Below are 18,996 nucleotides of genomic sequence, written 5' to 3' on the forward strand. Positions count from 1 at the left end.
CAATTTTTCTGTGTAGTTGTAACCCCCTGGTTATGTGTTTTAGAGGCCTCTCTCGATGCCAATCCACAGAGGACACAAGTCTGTTACAGACCCAGCAAGGGAGCCGTGACTTCTTAACCCAAGCTGGAGCAGCTCATGCTTTCAGCTCTGGAAATCCCCATTTCAATGGTGCAGTGATCAAAATGGTGGCTGCCACATGGTTTTATTCAGTGCCCTGGTCCCTCCCAAGTATTTCCCTCAGCCCCTGCAAGCCAAAGACCCGTAGTAAAAATACACCTGTTTTTGCACTCTAGTTTTCTGCTTAATTGCTTCTGCCCTTATCCTGCTGTTTGATCCACACAGGCACAATCCTTCCACCCAGGCTCACAGTCAGGGACTTCACTGGGACCCTGGGCAGCTCTGTCCACATAAATCATTTTGCAGGACTGAGGCCTTGATAACTAACTGGTTTTTAGTGAAACACCTGAAGGCTGTAATGGGAGGTTCCCCTGACAACAACCAAGTGTCAGGGACATTGGCACACTTTAGTAGGCAACCGCTGACTTGCAGCTTTCTCCTCCGCTGTGTCTATTCCTGAGCAGAGAAAGCCTTGCCTTTCCGCCTCCCTGCCATGTGCCTCTTGGCCCCGATGGCAGCATTCTGCAATAAACCACGCTGAGAGGGGAGGAAATGCTCCTGAACTGGAAGAAGTCCTAGGCTGGTAAAGCTCTTCACCAGAGTCCCTCCTACAGAAGGGCACACAGGCAACTTTCAGATAACCAGGGAGGCACCATGGTCCAGTGTGTAAAGTACTGGCACAGCCAGCCTGTCCATAGGACTTGGTGGGGCGGCCACTCTGGTCCCTGTGCTTTTGGGGGCTCATGGCATCTGCCCCAGCTGTCAGGATGGGAATGGGGAAGATTACCAGGGGAAGGGTGTGTCAGCAGTGGGGGGGTTGCCTCCCCTCATGCCCCACCACTCTGCACTGTGCCCACTCGGCCCACTGAGCGCTTTTTCTCTCCACGGCAGTAGGTAGTGGCCTCCACTCCCTGCTGCCTGCAATGGGCCAGGAGGAGGCGTTGCAGCAGAGCAGGCTGCTGATGCTGACACCTGCTGCTGCACCCTACCCCAGCCAATCCCCAGCCCAGTTGGTCAGTGAGAGGGTAATTGAACAGGGTGTGGGGAGTGCACAAGGGGCCTGCAGTGGGGGTTGGGGGTGTCCTGGGCCTCGTGCGGGAGCACTGGGGCAGGGGGGTTTGTCCCAGCCTCAACCCCACTTTCCCCAGGCCTGCCCTGACTACTGGACAGGGCTTTAGGAGAAATGAGTTCAGTTCCTGGCTGTGCCATTGATGTACCATGCAAACCTCGGCAAGTCACTTTACCCTTCAGCTCTTTCTTTCAGTCTTTGTTCAATACCAGGGTGGCTTATCACACACGGTTGCCCTACATTTTGTATGCAGCACAGAATGGATGCAGTGTGTCCACCTCTCATGATTTTATCTTAAGCCTGGCCATATCTGGTGTTTTCTTCCTAAAGTCCCAGCTTCAGGAGTCTTGTTATTTCATGACATTCTCGGCTTTTAGTTCTTTACAAAGGAAGTTGTTAGCCCTCACAAGTGCAGCGAGAACTATAGAAATGTGACCCAAGTGTCCCCTAAAGCCTCAGAAACCAGGAGACAAATGAAAAGATGCCCCCAGTTCAGCATTTTATTATTTCTCATGGTTTTTAAGCTGGTCTCATGATTGTTGAGGCCTCCCTTATGTGTTTTGAATGCTTAGAATGGGCACTACCATGACCATGGTGCTTTTGACAATGTGTCCCCAAGAGCTGCACAGTATGCCTTGCAGTGCTGAACGTTCACCCCGTCCCATGTCCCAGGAGGCTGTGTTTCCGCGGCATGTGATTCCTGTGTGTAGAGCTGGGTCTGTAAAGCACTTGGGGGAGCCTTTAGGGATGGGGAACACTGTATAATGGTAAGGCCACCTTTACTTCTCAAACGCTGCATAGCTCATGAGGCCCTACAAAGGTCCAGAGTGCCCTTAGCGAAAAGAATAAGCTGCTGACAGAATGCAGGGATCTGCCCTACTGCAGTGACTCTGCTCAAACGTGGATGGATTTCTGGGACCCAACCCTGCCATATCATGCTGAGTAGAACTTCCTTGAGCAGAGAGAAAGAGACAAACTCCCTTCCTTCCAATTTTTTTCCATCCATGGGTGGAATAAATTTTGTTGCAAGCACTAAGGCATGCATGGATGTGTACCACCAACCAACACACATGTTGCCTACTGGGGGTGGCTGAGGGCACTTTGCTAATCAGCTGGGCATCCCCTGAATCTCTCCTGGGTGGCCTCACAGTGCTCAGTTTACTGGGAACGCCGTTCCCTGAGTCCCATATCCAGCAGGTTGCAGAGCAGTGCTGTTTGTTAGGTGCCCTGAGCTCCTTGGAGAAAAGGCACTAACCAGGCACCAACCCTATTGATTGTAGAAGGGTGATCCTTCAGATCAGCAAAGGAGAGTGTCTATTGTGTTAAGGAGCTTCTAGTGAGCCTGAAAGCTGCTTCACAGAGCTGAGTAAGTATTTTCAAAGCCAGCAGCGCCCAAGGAGTTAATGGCCCGCCACTCTCCCCACCCCAGAAAAAAAAAGAAAAGTGTCCAGCAGAAGGTCCTGTTTACTGTAGTTTCCCCAAGTCTGTCAAGTATTCAGGGACAGGGGTTTCCATGGTAATGGGGCCTGTTCTTCAGCCAGCTGCAGATTAGCTCACTGGAAAGGAGTCAGGATGGGTCAGGCTAGGGAAGGGTGGGAAGAAAGACACAGGAGGGGGAAGGGGTGGAATTAACGTCACGAGCTGGGAGAGATAGTCACAAAATCAGGAAGGGGGGGGAAGTAAGGGAGGAATGTGGGGGAAGTAAGCGCCACCAACGCCAGCTGGGCAAGAAACCGCTCTCCTGCCTGTGGCTGGGGGATGGCTGGGGATGGGAACTGACCTGCATGGAGCGGGAGCGGGGGGCCTGTGGAGGCGACTGTAAGGAGCTCTGCTAACAAAAGAGGGGGCGAGCCAGGGAGACATGCCTCCAGCTGTGGCTGCTGCTGCTGCTGCCGCCGCCGGGCTGGCACTGGAGAGCCCCAGCATGAGAACGGAAGGTGAAGGAGCCTCTGCCCCGTTGCTGCCGCGAAGAAAGGTGGGCCGGGGGGCGGGGGGGGGGCAGTGCCAGGGCGCCTCGGCGAGGAGGCGGGCGGGGGGAACGGCAGGGGGGGAGCAGCTGGGAGAGCGTTTCTGTGTCCGGCCGCGGCGCGGGGGAACAAACTCGTCCGAGCGGCAGCAGTGATCGGGGTGTGAGGAGGAGGGGGGGGGGGGCGGATATTGCCATTAGCTCCGATTGGTCCGGGCGGTCACTGACAAAGCGGAGTGCAGAGCCCTTTTGTTGTGGCGGGAGAAAATGCAGCTGCTAACAAAAGAGCTCTGCAGCCGGAGCCCGGGGTCTTGCTCGCCGGCTCCTTTTCCTTTTCCTTTTCTGGGGGGGACCAGTGGTGCAGAGAGGAAAGTCCCCCCGCCGCCCCCCGGGCGTTGCCGGGCAGTGCTCCCAGGAATGTATATCGCGCTGCGGACTTACAGATGATGGGTTTCTTTCCTCTTGGGGGACCATTTGTTGTCTTAAGGAGCCAGATGGAGGCTCCCTACTCGTGCGGCTGGAGCTGCTTAATAGCACCGTAACCCAGAGCTCAGGATACGTGCACGTACACGCGCCCGCCTCCAACGCTACCCTTCCTTTAGCTGGGAGAAGTGATCGCATTAGCCTCTGGCTTTCCTTTCTCTTTCAGCAACGCAACATAACTGGTTAACGTCCTCTTTAGTCTCCCCGCCACCCCCAAGAATTAATTAGCTGGAAAGCGCAGCTATCTAGAGAAGTGATTTCACATACTGCACTGCAGGAATGGGGTGGAGGCCAGGAGAAAAGATGTTTAATTTTGGAAGGGAGCAAAGGTCTGGGAGCCTGAATCTCTTGTTACTCGCGCCTGTGTAAATCAGGAGCAAAACAGCGGAATCCATCAATTCCCAGGAATTGTGTGCAAAAGGGGGGAAGGTCTCCCAAACATTTCAAGGCAGTTGTCAATATGAAAAGCGTTGTGTTGCAGCAATGAGGGACAGACTGTTCCCTAAATCATTTTGAAAGTCAAGGTTGAAAGCAAAGCAAAATATCAAAAACACTTAGGGGGGATGGTGAAAAGGGTGTTGGAGGAAAAGATTGGGTAATATTGCCATCTTTCCCATCATACTTCAAAAGCACTCTCCACCACAACTCATTGGAGTTCCGGAGAACTGAGAATTAAATAATAATAATGAAAACAACTTTCCCAGCTCAACGACAGTCAGTCTCCCTTGGATGGAGAATTTGTAAGTATTCCGTTCCCTTCATAATGCTGTACATTTCCAGCAGCACACTCCCAAGTGGAAAAACTGACAGGCACATTTTTCCTCTAAATTACGGCAGTGGAGAGGGCAGACAAAGCAGTAATAATAATAATAATAAAAAAGTTACTCAACTGAGTGCGATAATAGTGGCTGAACTTCATCCAACTGCATTAAGACCTAAACTGGAATCAAAGCAAACTGTGTGAGGAAACAACATTGTTAGGTTTTTTTTGTTCTTAATATAAGGAAAAGTTGTTTTAATTTCTGCTGATTGTTATAGAGGAATGAGACAATAGGACTTTTGCTTTCTTGCGGCTGGAGATTTTAGACAGGTATGATTTAAAGGGATAAAGCCGAGGGACTTGACAGATGGGTAAAAGCAGCAACATGCAAACTGGTTTTGTGTATCGATCCAGGGAAACGAAATGCAAAAAACTCTGAGGACATTTTTGTCTGCTTTTTTTTTTTTGCCTAAATATTTGCTTCTACTTTACGAAAGACCAAAAGCAAAAGTGGTAAGTAGTCTTCCTCCTAAGAACAGCTGCATTGGGTCAGAGACCTGTGCTCCATCTAGCCCAGTATCTTGGCTTCTGGCAGTGCCAAATGTTCAGAAGGAATGAAATGAACCAGGCGATTTCAAGTATTCCATCCCCAGTCCCAGCTTACGGCACTTCCTTAGCTGGTATCAGTCTGCAGTGTACTTTTAAGCCACCATTTTCTTAACAAAAGCAAATTTCAAAAGAATGTGGAGAGCCAGTCAGTCATATGTGGGTCAGTGGTTTGAATGTAGCCGAGATAAGCGGTGACTCTCAACAGTAGTTATTTCATTGTAGTTCAGTGAGACTTATGTGAGTTACGTGACTAGTCTCAGTCCAGTTCCTAGTGCATTAGTGTCTAGTCACAAAATCCACTACTGAACTGGCATTCAGCAAAGCCATGGAAAGCTGTATAGACATGAGCACATAACTAGTTTAGTTTCTCACCCTCACATCAGGGCTGTTGGGGATGGATGGACCAAAGTGGAGAAGCTGGTGTGATATCTATCAGTGCTTTTTTGCTACAAAATAAGGGACTTCATGTTGGTGATTTCAACCCTGCGCCTTTGTCTAGTATTAATTTGACTAAAAGAAACAAAATAATGTCCACAATACTGTGGTTAATAAGCTAATTCTGGCTAATGAAATCTTGGCCCCATTGAAGTCAATGACAATGTTACTTCAAAGGCTTAGGATGTCCTCATAACTTTTAGTTTGGTTGGCTTGTCATTTCTTGGATTGCTTGCAATGCCCTTATTTGATTGACTGTAGCTGGAGTTATCAACACTAACTGAATTAAGTGGCTCAGCAAACATGGCATTTGGTTTCTCCCCTCGATGAAGACCCTGAGAGAAAAAGACAGACACAACTCACCTCTATGCCATAGTGTCTTTAATAATGGACATTAGTTCATTAGCCATAGGGCTCAGTCAGAACAACAGCTGGGAGGAGAGAGGAAGAGAATTTGCAGCCAAAGGTTGAATCTCTCTTGTCCGGCTTCCTCGGGGCCTGACTGGTGCCGGATGAAAGAATTTGCCAGATGACGGGAGGTCAATATTTTGTAGCACATTACCAACACGTCCACTGCTTATTGGGCTTTAGGAAGACATTTAGGGGTAAATTACAGCTAAATAACAGCACACAACATGAGAGCCAGGACTGGTGGCTGGAAACAAACTTTATGGGACCACAGGAGACTTGGCCACACGCATGAGAAGTGGTTGTCTGGCTAACTAACATCATGCTGGATTACGGAGTTTGCCAGATGAGAGAGTTCTGAATTAGAAAGGTTCAGCCTGTACCTTTGATCCTCTCACCTTATATTGTGAAATGCACCATGAGGGGCAAAGCTTGTGAGGTGGCACGGCCTGTCAGAATCAGAGCTTGTGCTTCCATCTCTTACATCGAACCTGTGGGGTGCCCAGAGGCCACAGTGAAGGGTGCCATACAAGACCCTTGAGAGACCCTAGGCCAGGGGTCAGCAACCTGTGGCTCTGGGGCTGCATGCAGCTCTTTAAGGAGCCACTTGCAGCTCTGAGTGCTGCCACCGCTGACTCCTCTTGGGGCTCCGGAGGCTCATGCTGCTTAAACAATGTCTGCAGTTAAAATGGATTTGTGTGTGTGTGTGTGTGTGTAAGTGGTGGCAGCCTCCAGAACCACAAGTGGAGTCTGGCAGCAGGGAGCCCTGGAACAGGAAGCCAGCAGGCATTCCCTGCTGGAGCCATGCTGGAAAGAAGGAGGTGGTGAAGGGGGGAGGTGGCAGTGGAGGAGCAGAGCAGGAACCCAGCTCCCATAGCAGCATGTTGCCCACCAGCCACCACCAGGAGCTGTGGCCAGGCACCCCCCAACCATGCCAGGGAGATGGAAGAAGAGAGCAGCTGGCTCACCCCTTGGCCCTGGTCAGTGCTGCTTCTTCCACTCCCAGTCCAGGGGGCCTCATCCTCCTCCATCTGCTGCCCTGCTCCTGCCTGGCCTCCCAGCTGGTGTCTGCCCAGCTACTGCAGCCTGCTCTGGGTGCTGCATTCACCAGCAGCAGCCAGGGAGAGAGCAGGTGGCTCTGCTTCAGTGGTGGCTGGGAGCCGCAGCCAAAGGGGGAAGAGAGGCAGTTGATCTTCTGCCAGCTGATTGCTCCCCACTTCCCTGCTGCCACCCCTGCTGCCAGCTTGGAAGTGCCCACCTGCAGCACCTGGCACTAGCACTGCTGCTCCCCAGACCGCACCATTGGCCTGCTCTGTGAGGGGGGCAGGGTGGGCACCAGCTCTGGGCTGCCTCCTCCTACCTCAGCAGCCAAGGGAGGTGGGCAGCACACAGAGTGTCTGAGGCAGGTAAATCTCAGGGCTTGGGAGGGGGGCGGTTTGGGGCTGAGGGTGGTAAACCTGGGGATATGGGGGCAGGTTTGCTGGATGGGGGTAAAGTTTGGGGATAGGGGATGGATTTGGGTGTTGAGGTGGGTAAAGCCTGGAGATGGGGGTAACAACTTTCTAACTGATACAAACATTGTGTGTGCGCGGTTCTTAAAATAGGGGTGACAAGAAGTTCAGTTTGACTATTTAGTAAGGACTGTCTCATGTTCACTTGTGTTGCAGCTCTTGACATATTGATTTTGTAACTGAATTTGAAAAAATGGCTCTTCTCGCTATTTTGGTTGCAGACCCCTGCCCTACGCAGTTATATTGTGTTCATCACCGTCGCACCAGAGATTGGTATCTGAAAGCAGCATCTTCCCACCAGCACTTGTAGCTCAAAGGAGCGAAGTAGGGCCTTCTTCTACCTCCTCATTACAAACTCTAAGCCTTGTTTAGTGGCCTACTGGTTAGTACTTTGCATGGCATTTCATGAGACCACGGTTTAGTTGCTGGCCAGGTGGTCAGTTCTTGACCCTGGACAAAACTTCGTAACTTGAGGTTCCGTAGCAGCTGTTGCCATCAAAGAAGGGGTGTCGCTAGGCTCTTGAGACAGTGATACCTCTACTCCCAGACCTCAGCTGGGAGGAAGATGGCATGGCCACAGTGCTGTGTGGCTGTGGTTCAGTACCCTGACACCAGTAGCCTGCCCACAAGCCAGCATCTCTGCCTGACTCACCAGCCCAGTAATACTTTGCAGGACAACAGGTGGCTCTGTGAGTCGGAGAGAGATGGAAGAGGGATCTTGAAGACTCCAGCAGGAATGTGAAGATCCCAGGAACATGTGGTTACCTTCTCATCTAGCTGTGTGTAATCCTGGAATCATGTTTGTGAATGGGTTGTGGTTCATTACTGCATAACAATCCACATGCTTCTGACACAGAGTTTTCTAGTAATGTTTGTGGGCTGCATTTTTGAACCACCAGGAAGTGAGTAATGCCCAGGCAAATGAGCACTTAGCTGGGTCAGATTGGAGTATTTTCCCTGGACACTGAGAGCCTCTCATTGTAATCTTAGTGGTTTCTTTTGTGTTTTCACCCTGGTCTTGGCAATAATAAATTTAAAAAAATACAAAATCTTGGTATCATAGAATCATAGGGCAGGAAGGAACCTCAGGAGGTCATCGAGTCCAGCCCCCTGCTTCAAGCAGGATCAACTCCCACTAAGTCATCCCAGCCAGGACCTTGTCTAGCTGGGACTTAAAAACCTTGAGGGCTGGAGAATCCACCACCTCTCTAGGCAACACATTCCAGTGCTTCACCACCCTCCTGGTAAAGTAGTTTTTCCTAATATCCAACCTACACTTCTCCTTCAACTTCAGACCATTACTCCTTGTTCTGCCATCTGACACCACTGAGAACAGTTTCTCTTTACAGCTCCCCTTCAGGAAATTGAAGGCTGCTATTAAATCACCCCCAAGGCTTCCCTTCTGTAAGCTAAACAAGCCCAAATCCCTCAGCCTATCCACATAGGTCTTGTGCGCCAGCCCCTTAATAATTTTTGTTGCCCTCTGCTGAACCTGCTCCAGCACATCCACATCCTTTTTATACTGGGGGGCCCAAAACTGGACACAATACTCTATATGCGGCCTCACCAGTGCTGAACAGAGGGGGGCAACCACTTCTCTAGATCTGCTCGAAATGTTTTTCCTAAGGCACCCTAGTATGCTGTTAGCCTTTTTGGCTACAAGGGCACACTGTTTGCTCATGTCCAGTCTTTCATCCACCATAACCGCTAGGTCCCTTTCTGTCATACTGCTGCTGAACGAGTCGGTCCCCAGCCTATAACAATGCTTCGGATTCTTCTGTCCTAAGTGCAGGACTCTACACTTCTCCTTGTTGAACCGCATCAGATTTCTTTTGGCCCAGTCCTCCAATTTATCCAGGTCACTCTGGATTCTCTCTCTAACCTCCAATGTATTTACCTCTCCCCCTAGTTTTGTGTTATCCACATATTTGCTGAGGGTGCAATCAGTCCCTCACCCAGGTCATTGGCCCCAGACTTGAGCCTTGCGGCATGCTGCTTAAACCCAACCACCATCCAGATATTGATCCATTAACCACTACCCGTTGGTCCCAACCATCAAGCCAGCTTTCTATCCATCTTATAGTCCAAGGATCCAATCCATATTTCCTTAACTTATGGGCAAGAATGTTGTGGGACACTGTATCAAAAGCTGTGCTGAAGTCAAGGTGTATCTCATCCACCGACTTCCCAATGTCCACAGAGCCTGTTACCTTGTCATGGAAACTAATCAGATTGGTTAGTCATGACTTGCCCCTGGTGAATCCATGTTGGCTACTTTAGATCACTTTCCTCTCTTCCAAGTGCTCCAAAATGGATTCCTTGAGGATCCCCTCCATTATGTTCCCAGGGATTGAGGTAAGGCTGACCGGTCTATAGTTCCCTGGATCGTCCTTCTTTCCTTTTTTAAAGGTATGTTAGTATGTCTTAGTCCTTCTATGTTTAGCCTTTCAGAAGGTGTAAGTATTTAAATGAGATGAAATCAAAAGATTCCCAAGACTTCAGGCAGCTCTTGGAAGAACTGAAGGACAAGACCTGAGAACAAAGAGCAGTAGAGTGAGCAAAGAGGGACCCAAGGAAGCCACAGAAGAGTAGCTCAGCTGGTAGCACTTTCTAATGTCTCACACTGGTCCTTGGCTGCCCACGCAGTGCAGAGACAAGGCACCACAGAACAGGTCATTGCTTGAGAGGCCATACTTCAAAGGGCCATACTAAAACAAGGCCCTTTCAGTCTGTTTGTAGCAGCCATTGCAGATCCCATGGTGCTGCATGTGCAGTCAGGGATAAATGCTGGGTCCCAAACTTTCCTATCTCCCTTTTAAACAGATTCTAATGACAGCTGTGGCTTTCTGCTTATGTCGTTCTCTGCCCCATGTGGTGCTCTGGGATACCCCAGGCTATAAAGGGTAGGGTGTGATGCTGACTGTTCTATTGAAAAGAGAGGGGCAAATGCATCTTTCGTTTAGTGTTCACAGAGTGCTCAGTGCTCGGAGTAGAGGAAAGTATGGCTCCTGCATGGAGGAATGTACAGCTTAAGGCCAGGGGGTGACAAATGGGGAGCATGAGGGGCCACATATCCCCCAAATGCAGTGGGTGAGAAAATCAAGGGTCCAGCAGCCGATGGGTCAAAACCTCTGGGGCGGGGGTCATGACATTGTGAGGTGAGCAGGTTTTTCTACTGGAGGACTCTGGGGGTAGGGGCTGGTGCCAGGAGCAGGGGCCATTCCCCCCACACTCACCAGCAGCAGTGAGGGAATGTGGAACCACATGGCCTGGCTCGCTCTGCTGTGCCAGCTCCCGAGGCCTTGTTCGGGGAGGGGCGGGACCAGCTCCATAGCGACCGTGGGCAGTGGAGTGACATGGCTGGGGGAACAGAGCAAGCTAGGGACCAGTCGCTCTGCTCCCCCCTGCTGCTGTTAGTGAGTGCGGGGACCCGACCGCTGCTGCTGCTACCAGAACTCCCGGCCGCATTGCTCAGCGGAGAGGCCTTGGGGGAAGAAGTGAGAGGGGGCGGAGCAAGGGCAGAGGAGGGGTGAAGAGGGAAGGGGCAGATCAGTGGCAGGAGGAGGTGGGCCCTGGTGGGGAGGGCATTGCCCCAGCCCTTCCCTGGACAAGGGGAGGTGCGTGGAGGCGTCATGTGAGGGGGACCGGTCACCTGGCCGGTAGTCGTCCCCGTGTCTCTCCTCACCAGTCACCCCTGTGTAAGGCTATGTCTGCACTGTCAATTTGATAAAGTTTTTGTTGTTCAGAAGCATTAAAATGGCCCCCCCTGCAGAAGACACAAGTTTTGCCTGTAACAAGTGCCATTGTGAACAGCATTCTGTCAGCAGGAGCGCTCCCCTGCTGACAAAACTACCCTACTAAGTGGGGCAGAGGTCAGGGGGAAGGGGAGTATTTTGTTGGCAAAAGAGACGACAATCTGCAGCTCCATGGCCCAGCTTTTATGAGCTGCTTATAGCAACACAACTATGGCACCAAAACCATGCCCTGTAGGCAAAACCTAAATGAATAGGCAATGTAAGACACATTGGAAGATCCAGAGGATGATGCTAGCTTTCTTCTTACCTTTCCACCATGCCCACCTCATTAGTTATTCCACAACTGTGGTATTAAAAATAGAGTATACACATATATTACTGTAAGCACCGATTTTTGGAGGTGCTGAGCACCACCAACTCAAGCTGGAACTATCTGGGGATGAGGATCTCTGAAAATGAGGCTTTCATGGCACATAACTTATCTGTGTAGATCAGAACTGAAGCCTTGTTGTGCTAGGCCCTGTGCAAACGTAAAGGCAGACATAATTCCTGTCCCCGAGAGCTAGTAAACTAAAGGTATGTCTATATTTACTGGAGGATCAGGCTGGGCAGGGTCACTCTTCTGGGGTTTGATTCTGCACGCCAAGTGGGGACGCGCTAAATCAAACCATCAGGGCTTAACAGTCAACCCTCATACTTCTCATTCTTGTGAGGAGTAAGGGAGGTTGATGGGAGAGTTACTCCTGTCGGCCTCCCTCTGTGAGGATGGCCTGATGAGTTGATTTTAAATATGTCGATTCCAGCTATGCAATTGTTGTAGCTAGAATTGCATATCTAGGATCAACTTTCAGGTCTACGGTAGACCTGCCCTAAGAAGCGGTTCAGTCTGACTTGGGAGCCAGTAGGCCAGCTGGTTGAATATGGGTGACACGAGGGGGTATTTTGAAATAACTTGAAGGCTGTCACTCCCCTTTTGGTGCCCTGGAGATATGTTGCCATGTGCTTGTGTGGTTCTGTTTTATTTTGGAGCAGTTGGCATTTTGTCTTTCTGGAAGGGTTGTGGAAGAAAAGCAAAACATTGCCATGCCAGATGGAGTCCCCAGCTGGGAAGAGATCATTCTTCTTATCCCACTGTTTGTGAAATGCATGGCTGTGGAGGAGGAGCTAGCTGGGGGATCTCTTCACATTCATTCTGTTGCTGGAGTAAGTTAATTCAGATGCTGAGAGGTGCTCTCAGACAGGCAGGCATGCCTATGGGTACATCTTCACTTCAGGAAACATTGATGCTGCTGCCGTTGGTCTTCCAGAGTTCAATTTAGCATGTCTAGTAGGGACACACTAAATCGAACTCAGAGAGCGCCCCTGTAGGTGTTGATATTTCTGCTCCTCACGAGGAGGAAGGGATGCTTTGCTCCATTTGCTTCCGTCGACCTTTCACAATGAAGATGGCACAGAAGGTCAAATTAAAATATGCAACTCCAGCTACGTTAATTACGAGAATTAACGTAGCTGAAGTTGCATATCTTAATTTGATTTTTCCATTTAGCATAGGCCTGGCTTTTCAGCTCTTCTGGACCATGCTTCATAGCATAAGGACTTACTTTTTACTGGTTGTTGCATCCTATGACAGAATCCCACTTGCTGGCTTGAGGAGGCCTGAAAGGGCTTGCATTTGCATTGAAGAATGCAAATTGAAATTAAATTTGTCATTAACCAGCTTGTCAATTTCTGAAGGACCAAAAATCTGTGACCATCAGGAGCTGGGAATTTTCTCCTCTGTTCAATAACCTATTGTGACACAACTATGATGAACTAGAAAGTAGACCAATCTAGATATTAACTGATACTGCCAAACTAGGAGTCTACAAGATGGGCTCTATTTCATCAGTAATAAAATCAGGGAAAAGTGGTGTTTCTCCCATAGATAATTAGACCTAATGGGTCGGGGAGCTGGTGCAGCATGCACTGAGTTTTGCTTGTAAGATTTTTTGTTTGTTTGTTTGTTTGCTTTGCAAATAGTTGTAACAATCATTGCCGGCAGTGACAGCTGAGATCAAACCAGATTCATCTACATGCCGTTCCTTGTGTCTAGTGAAGTGCAAATAAGTTCACTTTCACCCCAGTCACTAGTGTCTTGTTATCTGTGTACCACATATTCAGTCCATGCTTTTTCAATTGTGCCTGTTACCACAGCATGTAAGTATTAACTTCAGTGGGAGCCAGAGCTTGTCACCACCTTTGAAAATCAGGTCTCTTGTGTTTAGGTGTCCAGATCTAGATTGAAACACCTAAGTTTGGAAATTCTGACCCAGATCTGTGTGGTTAGTGGCATGGAAGGGATGGTCTGCGCCCATGACAGCATGTTTTTTCTACTGAGGGGTCATGGCATTGTGTTGTGGGGGCAACCTTCCAATGTGTGCTAAACAGGAAGAGAATTCTGGTTAGATCAGAGGAGGGGGCTGGTACAGAGCAGGTTGAGAACCTCTTTTGAAGTGTGTCTCATCAAGAGCTTCATAGGGAGATAGCCTTACTACGATAGCAGGTGGGGCCGGCTTGCCCTGGCCCACACTGGCCATGAGCCCCTGGGACAGTGACCCTGGTGGCTGGGAGGAGTTGGGCAGGATCAGGGCACTGATGTCCGGGGCCGGAGGAGGTGGCAGGGGCAGCGGGAGGGGCAGCAGGGGGAGGGCATGGAAGGTGGGGTGGCCGCTCCAGGGCAGACTGGGCAAGGCCCCAAGGTGCTACTGTGACTTCAGCCTATACCTCCTGCCACCAGGCCCCGTCCTCCCACTCCATCTGCAGCCACTGCTGGAGGACTGCAGTCTGCTCCCGGATGGCCGGGGTGTGGCCTCCTTGGGGTCGCTGCAGCGGTGGCAGTGTGGCCTCCAGACACAGCACTGCCAAGGCAATGGGGATGGCAGTTCCCTGGCCCCCTTGGTGCCCGGTGTGGGGCTTTCCTGGCCCTTGGATGGCGGAGCTGTGGAGACAGAAGGGGACAGCGACCTGGCCTTGGGTGCCCCGATCCAACCCCCCTTGGCAGCCCCTGCCCTGCCATCCACTGGCCCAACTGCTCTGGGGGATCCCGGGCACCCAGGGGGCCCCACATGTTTGGGGCATGTGCTGGCAGCAATCACCGGCCCCCCTTCTCCTTCCTGGGGTGTGTGTGTTGTGATGCTGTCCATGGGAGCCTGCTCCATGGCCCGGGGGATGCAGCCGTCCGGGATGTGTTTGGACAGGTGTCGGCTTTTCTAGGGCTTGGCCACTTCCAACTGAAATGAGGTGGGTGCCCACCCCGGCCCAGGGTGTCCAATTTGCTGGTTACCTTCCTGGGGGTCCCACGATGAATCTGGGGGAGGCCCAGCTGAAGGGGGCATGGCTCGAGCAGCTGGAGAGGATGGCGATCACCAGAGACCCCTCCTCTAGTGATGATGCCTCCGGATCTTCTGCTGGGGTTGTGGCCGAGGACCGCGGCTGCTCCTGGGGCTCAGGCTGTGGCTCAGGCTCCAGTCTGGTGGTGTCCACAAGGGCCATGGGATCAGCCACTTCCTTTGGCCTGAAGAGCTGGTCAAGGTCCTTATAGTGGGAGCAGCTGATGGGCGCTGCCTCCGACCTGCTGGCCGCATCTCTTGCCCGGCATTAGGCCTGCCCGAGTTCTTCACCTTTGGACCTCACTTGGTCTGCTGAGTGGTGTGGATGGAGGTGGCCCTGGGTCGCGAGCCGCATCAAGAGCCAGGCAAAAACTGCTGCGTTCCTACTCCGGCTGCTGGTGTGGAGGAGCACCTCCTCATCCTCCCACGGTCCCAGTAGATCCTTGATCTCTGCCTCACTCCAGGAGGGGGCCCTCTTCTTTGGCCTCTGGCTGGGCTCCTGGGTGGCTTCTGATGGCTCTGAGGAGGGCTCCTGGGGGCGTAGGTTTCCTGGCTGCTGGCCGGGGCGCAGTGGGTGCCTCGTGGAGCTGGAGCATTGTGAGGAGGACGTGCTGGTGTGGGCTCACGTCCTCCCTGCTGCCAGCATGCTCTCAGCTTCCTGCCATGGGGTTTCAGGCTCCCTGTGTCCTTAAATGCAGCCGGAGGCAGAGACCATAGAGCCCCACTTGTGCCAGCAGGGGCATCTCCATGCTCCAGCTGGCCAGCGCCAGCGCCAGGGAGGACCCCTTCTTTCGAAAGAGCAGCTCACGGAGCGTTTACACATGTCCTCTGTCAAAACTGGATTTTGAGCGAGCGCTCTCTTCCTGACATGGGAATGGGAGAGCGAATTTGAAAGGTGAGCCGCATATCTTTGAAAATAATTTTGAAAGAGGGCGTTTTGTGTGTGGACGCTCTGCGGGAACTTTTGAAAGAAGCCCCCCTTCGAAATTATTTTTGGAGGTATTTGCTAGTGTAGACACAGCCTGACTGAAACCATGATGGTCCCAGCTGTGTTCATAGCTTGGTTCTAGCATGCTTTCCCTAACTGCTGCAGACAAGATTTCTTCCCCTGTGGGAGCCATGGTGCACAGTCCAGAACAGTGGGGTGCCGGGAGGTCCCCGAGCTCTCTCCAACAGGAGTTTTGCTAAACACATGGCTCCAATATGGAACACAATGTGTGCAACCAAGACGCAAAATTAGGGATGCAAAAAATGATTTATGCAGGAAGTTTGAAAGGCAGAGTCCCTCATTCCTGTAAGGCAGGTAATACTTTTGATTGCCTCTGTTTCATCCTTTCTGATGCAAATAATTTTCCATAAGAAAACAAACAAGATACCAAACTTACAGGGACTCTTGGGCAATGAATGAATGAGTGGTATCCCTTGAATTGTAGAAAGAGAGTTTTAACACAATCCTTCTTTTCAAAGTAAATAAATAAAAAGCTGACAACCCCTAAGTGAGGGTAGCCAGACTAGAATCAGCCTGATTTCAACCATGGGAGCTAAGTTTACTTTAGACTGATTCAGCTTGTTAAGAGAAAGGATTAAACAATGAGGCCTGATTTTCCTTTATACCGTTCACACTGTGAATCAGGGCTAAGTGTTTCCTAGAGGCTTTAGTTCCTGAGCTGTTAGAACATGGTCTTTGTTGTAGTGATACATGTGTATACTGTGATTCCCTTCCAAAGGGGTGGAAGACGCAAAGGCATGGGAGTGTCAGTGGTGACCAGAGATCTCCATTTTATACCGATTGTTCCAAAATATGGGGCTTTGTCTCGCAGGTGCTTATTACCTCACACCCACTGTCCCGGTTTCTCACCCTTGCTGGCTGGGCACCTGAGCGGGCACACGCTTTGGAGCCGTTTGGCAGTGAGAGAAGGGGAGCAGCGATTCCTAGGGTCAGCAGAGACCGAGGGAGCTGGTGCTGGGCCTCGATTGAACCGATTCTCAGGCTCTCCAAACAGCTGTGGAAGGCCTTGTCCTGCCCTGTTCTCATGCGCTGGGAAGCCGCAATGTTTACGTGATGAACGGGAACAGAAAATGGCTTTTCTTGACTTCTGCCTTTACGTGCGCGCACCCTGGCCCTGTGCCAGCAATGATGGAAACTCTCCCCTCACAAACAGAGAGAAAGAGAGAGAGAGAGAGAAACAAACAGATGGGGTGGGGGGGGGGACAGCGTAAGAGAGGCCCAAGCAGAGGAACCAGAGGAAGTGAAAATAAAAACTCAACCCCAAGCACAGATCAGACAGCTGCTCCAGAGAGCTCCAGTGAGCCTTTTCTCCCATCACTGGCTTCCGATACCCCTTCAATGATAACTCACTTTTAACAGTAGGTAGGTCCAGAGTGGGATGCTGGCCCTTTAAAAATATGGGATGGAAAACCAAAATAAAAGCTAAAACAAGGCTGACAGGAATTGTACATTAAGCTGTTGGGGGCCTTGTCTGCACTGGCTGCAATGGGCCCCACAAAGGATGTGTCTAGATTCAGTCTGACTGCTGGCAACATAATGCAAATGAGAGCTCACGAAATTGCAAATAGCCATTCACTTGCATATTCACAGCAGAAAACAAGCAGTGTAGACGTCCTGCCAGCAAAACCCTCTTTGTCGGCAGCCCTTTATGTCTGGAAAAAATCAGGGATAAGGGGCTGCCGACAAAGGGCTTTTTTTGCCAGCAGAACCACATCTACACAGCTTGTTTTCTGCTGTGAATATGCAAACGCGCTGCACAAATATGCAAATGAGCAGCCAGTTGCAATGTCATGAGCCCTCATTTGCCTCATGCTGCTGGCAGCCGGACTGAATCTAGACACGGCCAAACTGCTAGGAGTGTAGCACCGCTGGCAGTCGTAGTGTAGACAAGTGTCAGGCATGTTTACCATGGTCTCCACTGCAAGGCCACCGTCGCTAACACTGGTGCAGCAGGAAGGTCAGTTACCGATCTATTTTTTTTTACCAGAAGAGCCAGAGCCAGTAAGCACAGAGAGTTAGCAATCTGACCTAGGAAAGATCAGAAGAAAGGAAGGGGATCCTCTCCCCATCACTGAGAACCACACCCCCAGCCAGGGCCTCCCCTCACTACCATTCTGCTTTGCTGTCTTCTCTTCAGGTCCCCCACTAGTAATGGAACTCCAGCTCAGCAGGTGACAACGTATTCTGCCCCCCTCTCTCTGCCAGCCTTTCCGGGGATGCCAGCTGGGTCACTCAACAGGTGCTCCGTTGGCAGCTCTCTGGCTGGGCTTGCAGCAGTAGCGATTCACTCCGGTTCCCTAAAAGAAACGCCACTCGCTAGGGTGAAATAGAACCGTTAGACTCAGTTTTCCAACCTGGAAGCATATAATTAGGACGACAGAATGAAAGAATAGCACCTAAATGAAAGATTTGCGTTAAGTGCTGAGAGAGACAGCCATGAATCCCTTGGAAGCTTTATGGGAGCTTGGGGTGTCCAGCTCTTTTGAGAATCAGGCCAAACGCAAATGGGACCATGAATGTAAATTTTGGGGCCTAATGTTAGCCACCCAGGTTTGGAAAGTTTGCCCTTGTTTTCATGATCTAAAGCCCAGCTCATGATCACGGCTTTTCTGCATCTCAGTGTATGGATTACACTGCTGTGGGCTGTGACCCCATCTTTGTGCCAGGCCTGTAGGCGGTCAGAGGGCCTGACTCAGCCGGACAGACGGTAGAGGTGTGCCTCTGAGTTTAAGAAACTGGCCTCAGTGGGGGTTTCCCTCCCCCACCATCACAATGCAGGCTTCCTGGAGGCTGCTCCACTGCAGTTGTCTTAGCTATAGACCTGCAGCAGAGCTGATGCATTGTAATGGAGGGATTAGTCACATCTGCAGCACCTACCACAGTGCCACACTTCTTTGAGTCAGGGGTAGTGGGCGAGTGCAGAAGTGATGGCTCAATGCTAAGCGAATACATGAGTGCTGTGCCTAGACTTTGCAGGGTCACAAGCACAGAGCCTGCCAGCTGACTGAGCGCTTCGTCATTCCCAGGAGGAGTATTCCGTACTGTTGGGGTGTGGGAGGAGGGGGAGTTGTGGGATAGCTGAAAAAGCGAGCTCCTGACAGCTCTGTGTGGATTTGAGTTTTGAAGTGAGCTCTAGGGCCTGTCTATAATGGCATCATAGATTTGTAGGTGAGAGGGAGACAGGAGTTTTCTCTTACCTTCTTGTAACAAGGCCTTACAAACACGGTAAGTATGATTCTGCGCATTTTAGGACTATCTTGCTTAAAATCGTCATTGGGAGTGGTTCTTGCCTGTTTTTAGCACTTAATGCTGTGCTGTTAGTTAACATCTGTTATAAGTCAGTGTTGTTTCCTAGGGTAGACAAGCCTGTTGTAAGACAAGAGTTTTGCCATGGGATGTTTAGCTAAACTATTCCTGCTCCCTACACTTCCACAGCACCGCAGAAGAGCCTCTCTGAGCCTCGTGGCCAATATTTCTGCACTTCTGAGCAGAGGTCCCTCTAATGT

General features: G+C 50.8%; 1 protein-coding gene across 2 annotated transcripts in view; it reads left to right on the top strand.

Annotated features, from left to right (window-relative positions):
* The first annotated feature begins 2,915 nt into the window (after positions 1-2,915).
* The window catches only part of DENND2A (DENN domain containing 2A), a 107,733-nt gene continuing 91,652 nt past the window's right edge, over positions 2,916-18,996 (top strand). Inside the window, exon 1 of one of the 2 annotated variants that reach the window (XM_075007204.1) lies at positions 2,916-3,161. The gene's annotated coding sequence lies outside the window, so the exon portion shown is untranslated. Of the gene's footprint in view, positions 3,162-4,354; positions 4,376-18,996 lie in introns of those variants that run through there. The other variant, XM_075007215.1, reaches the window with a different exon arrangement.

This window comes from Carettochelys insculpta, chromosome 1 (assembly GCF_033958435.1).
Source record: "Carettochelys insculpta isolate YL-2023 chromosome 1, ASM3395843v1, whole genome shotgun sequence".
Classification (NCBI taxonomy): domain Eukaryota; kingdom Metazoa; phylum Chordata; order Testudines; family Carettochelyidae; genus Carettochelys; species Carettochelys insculpta.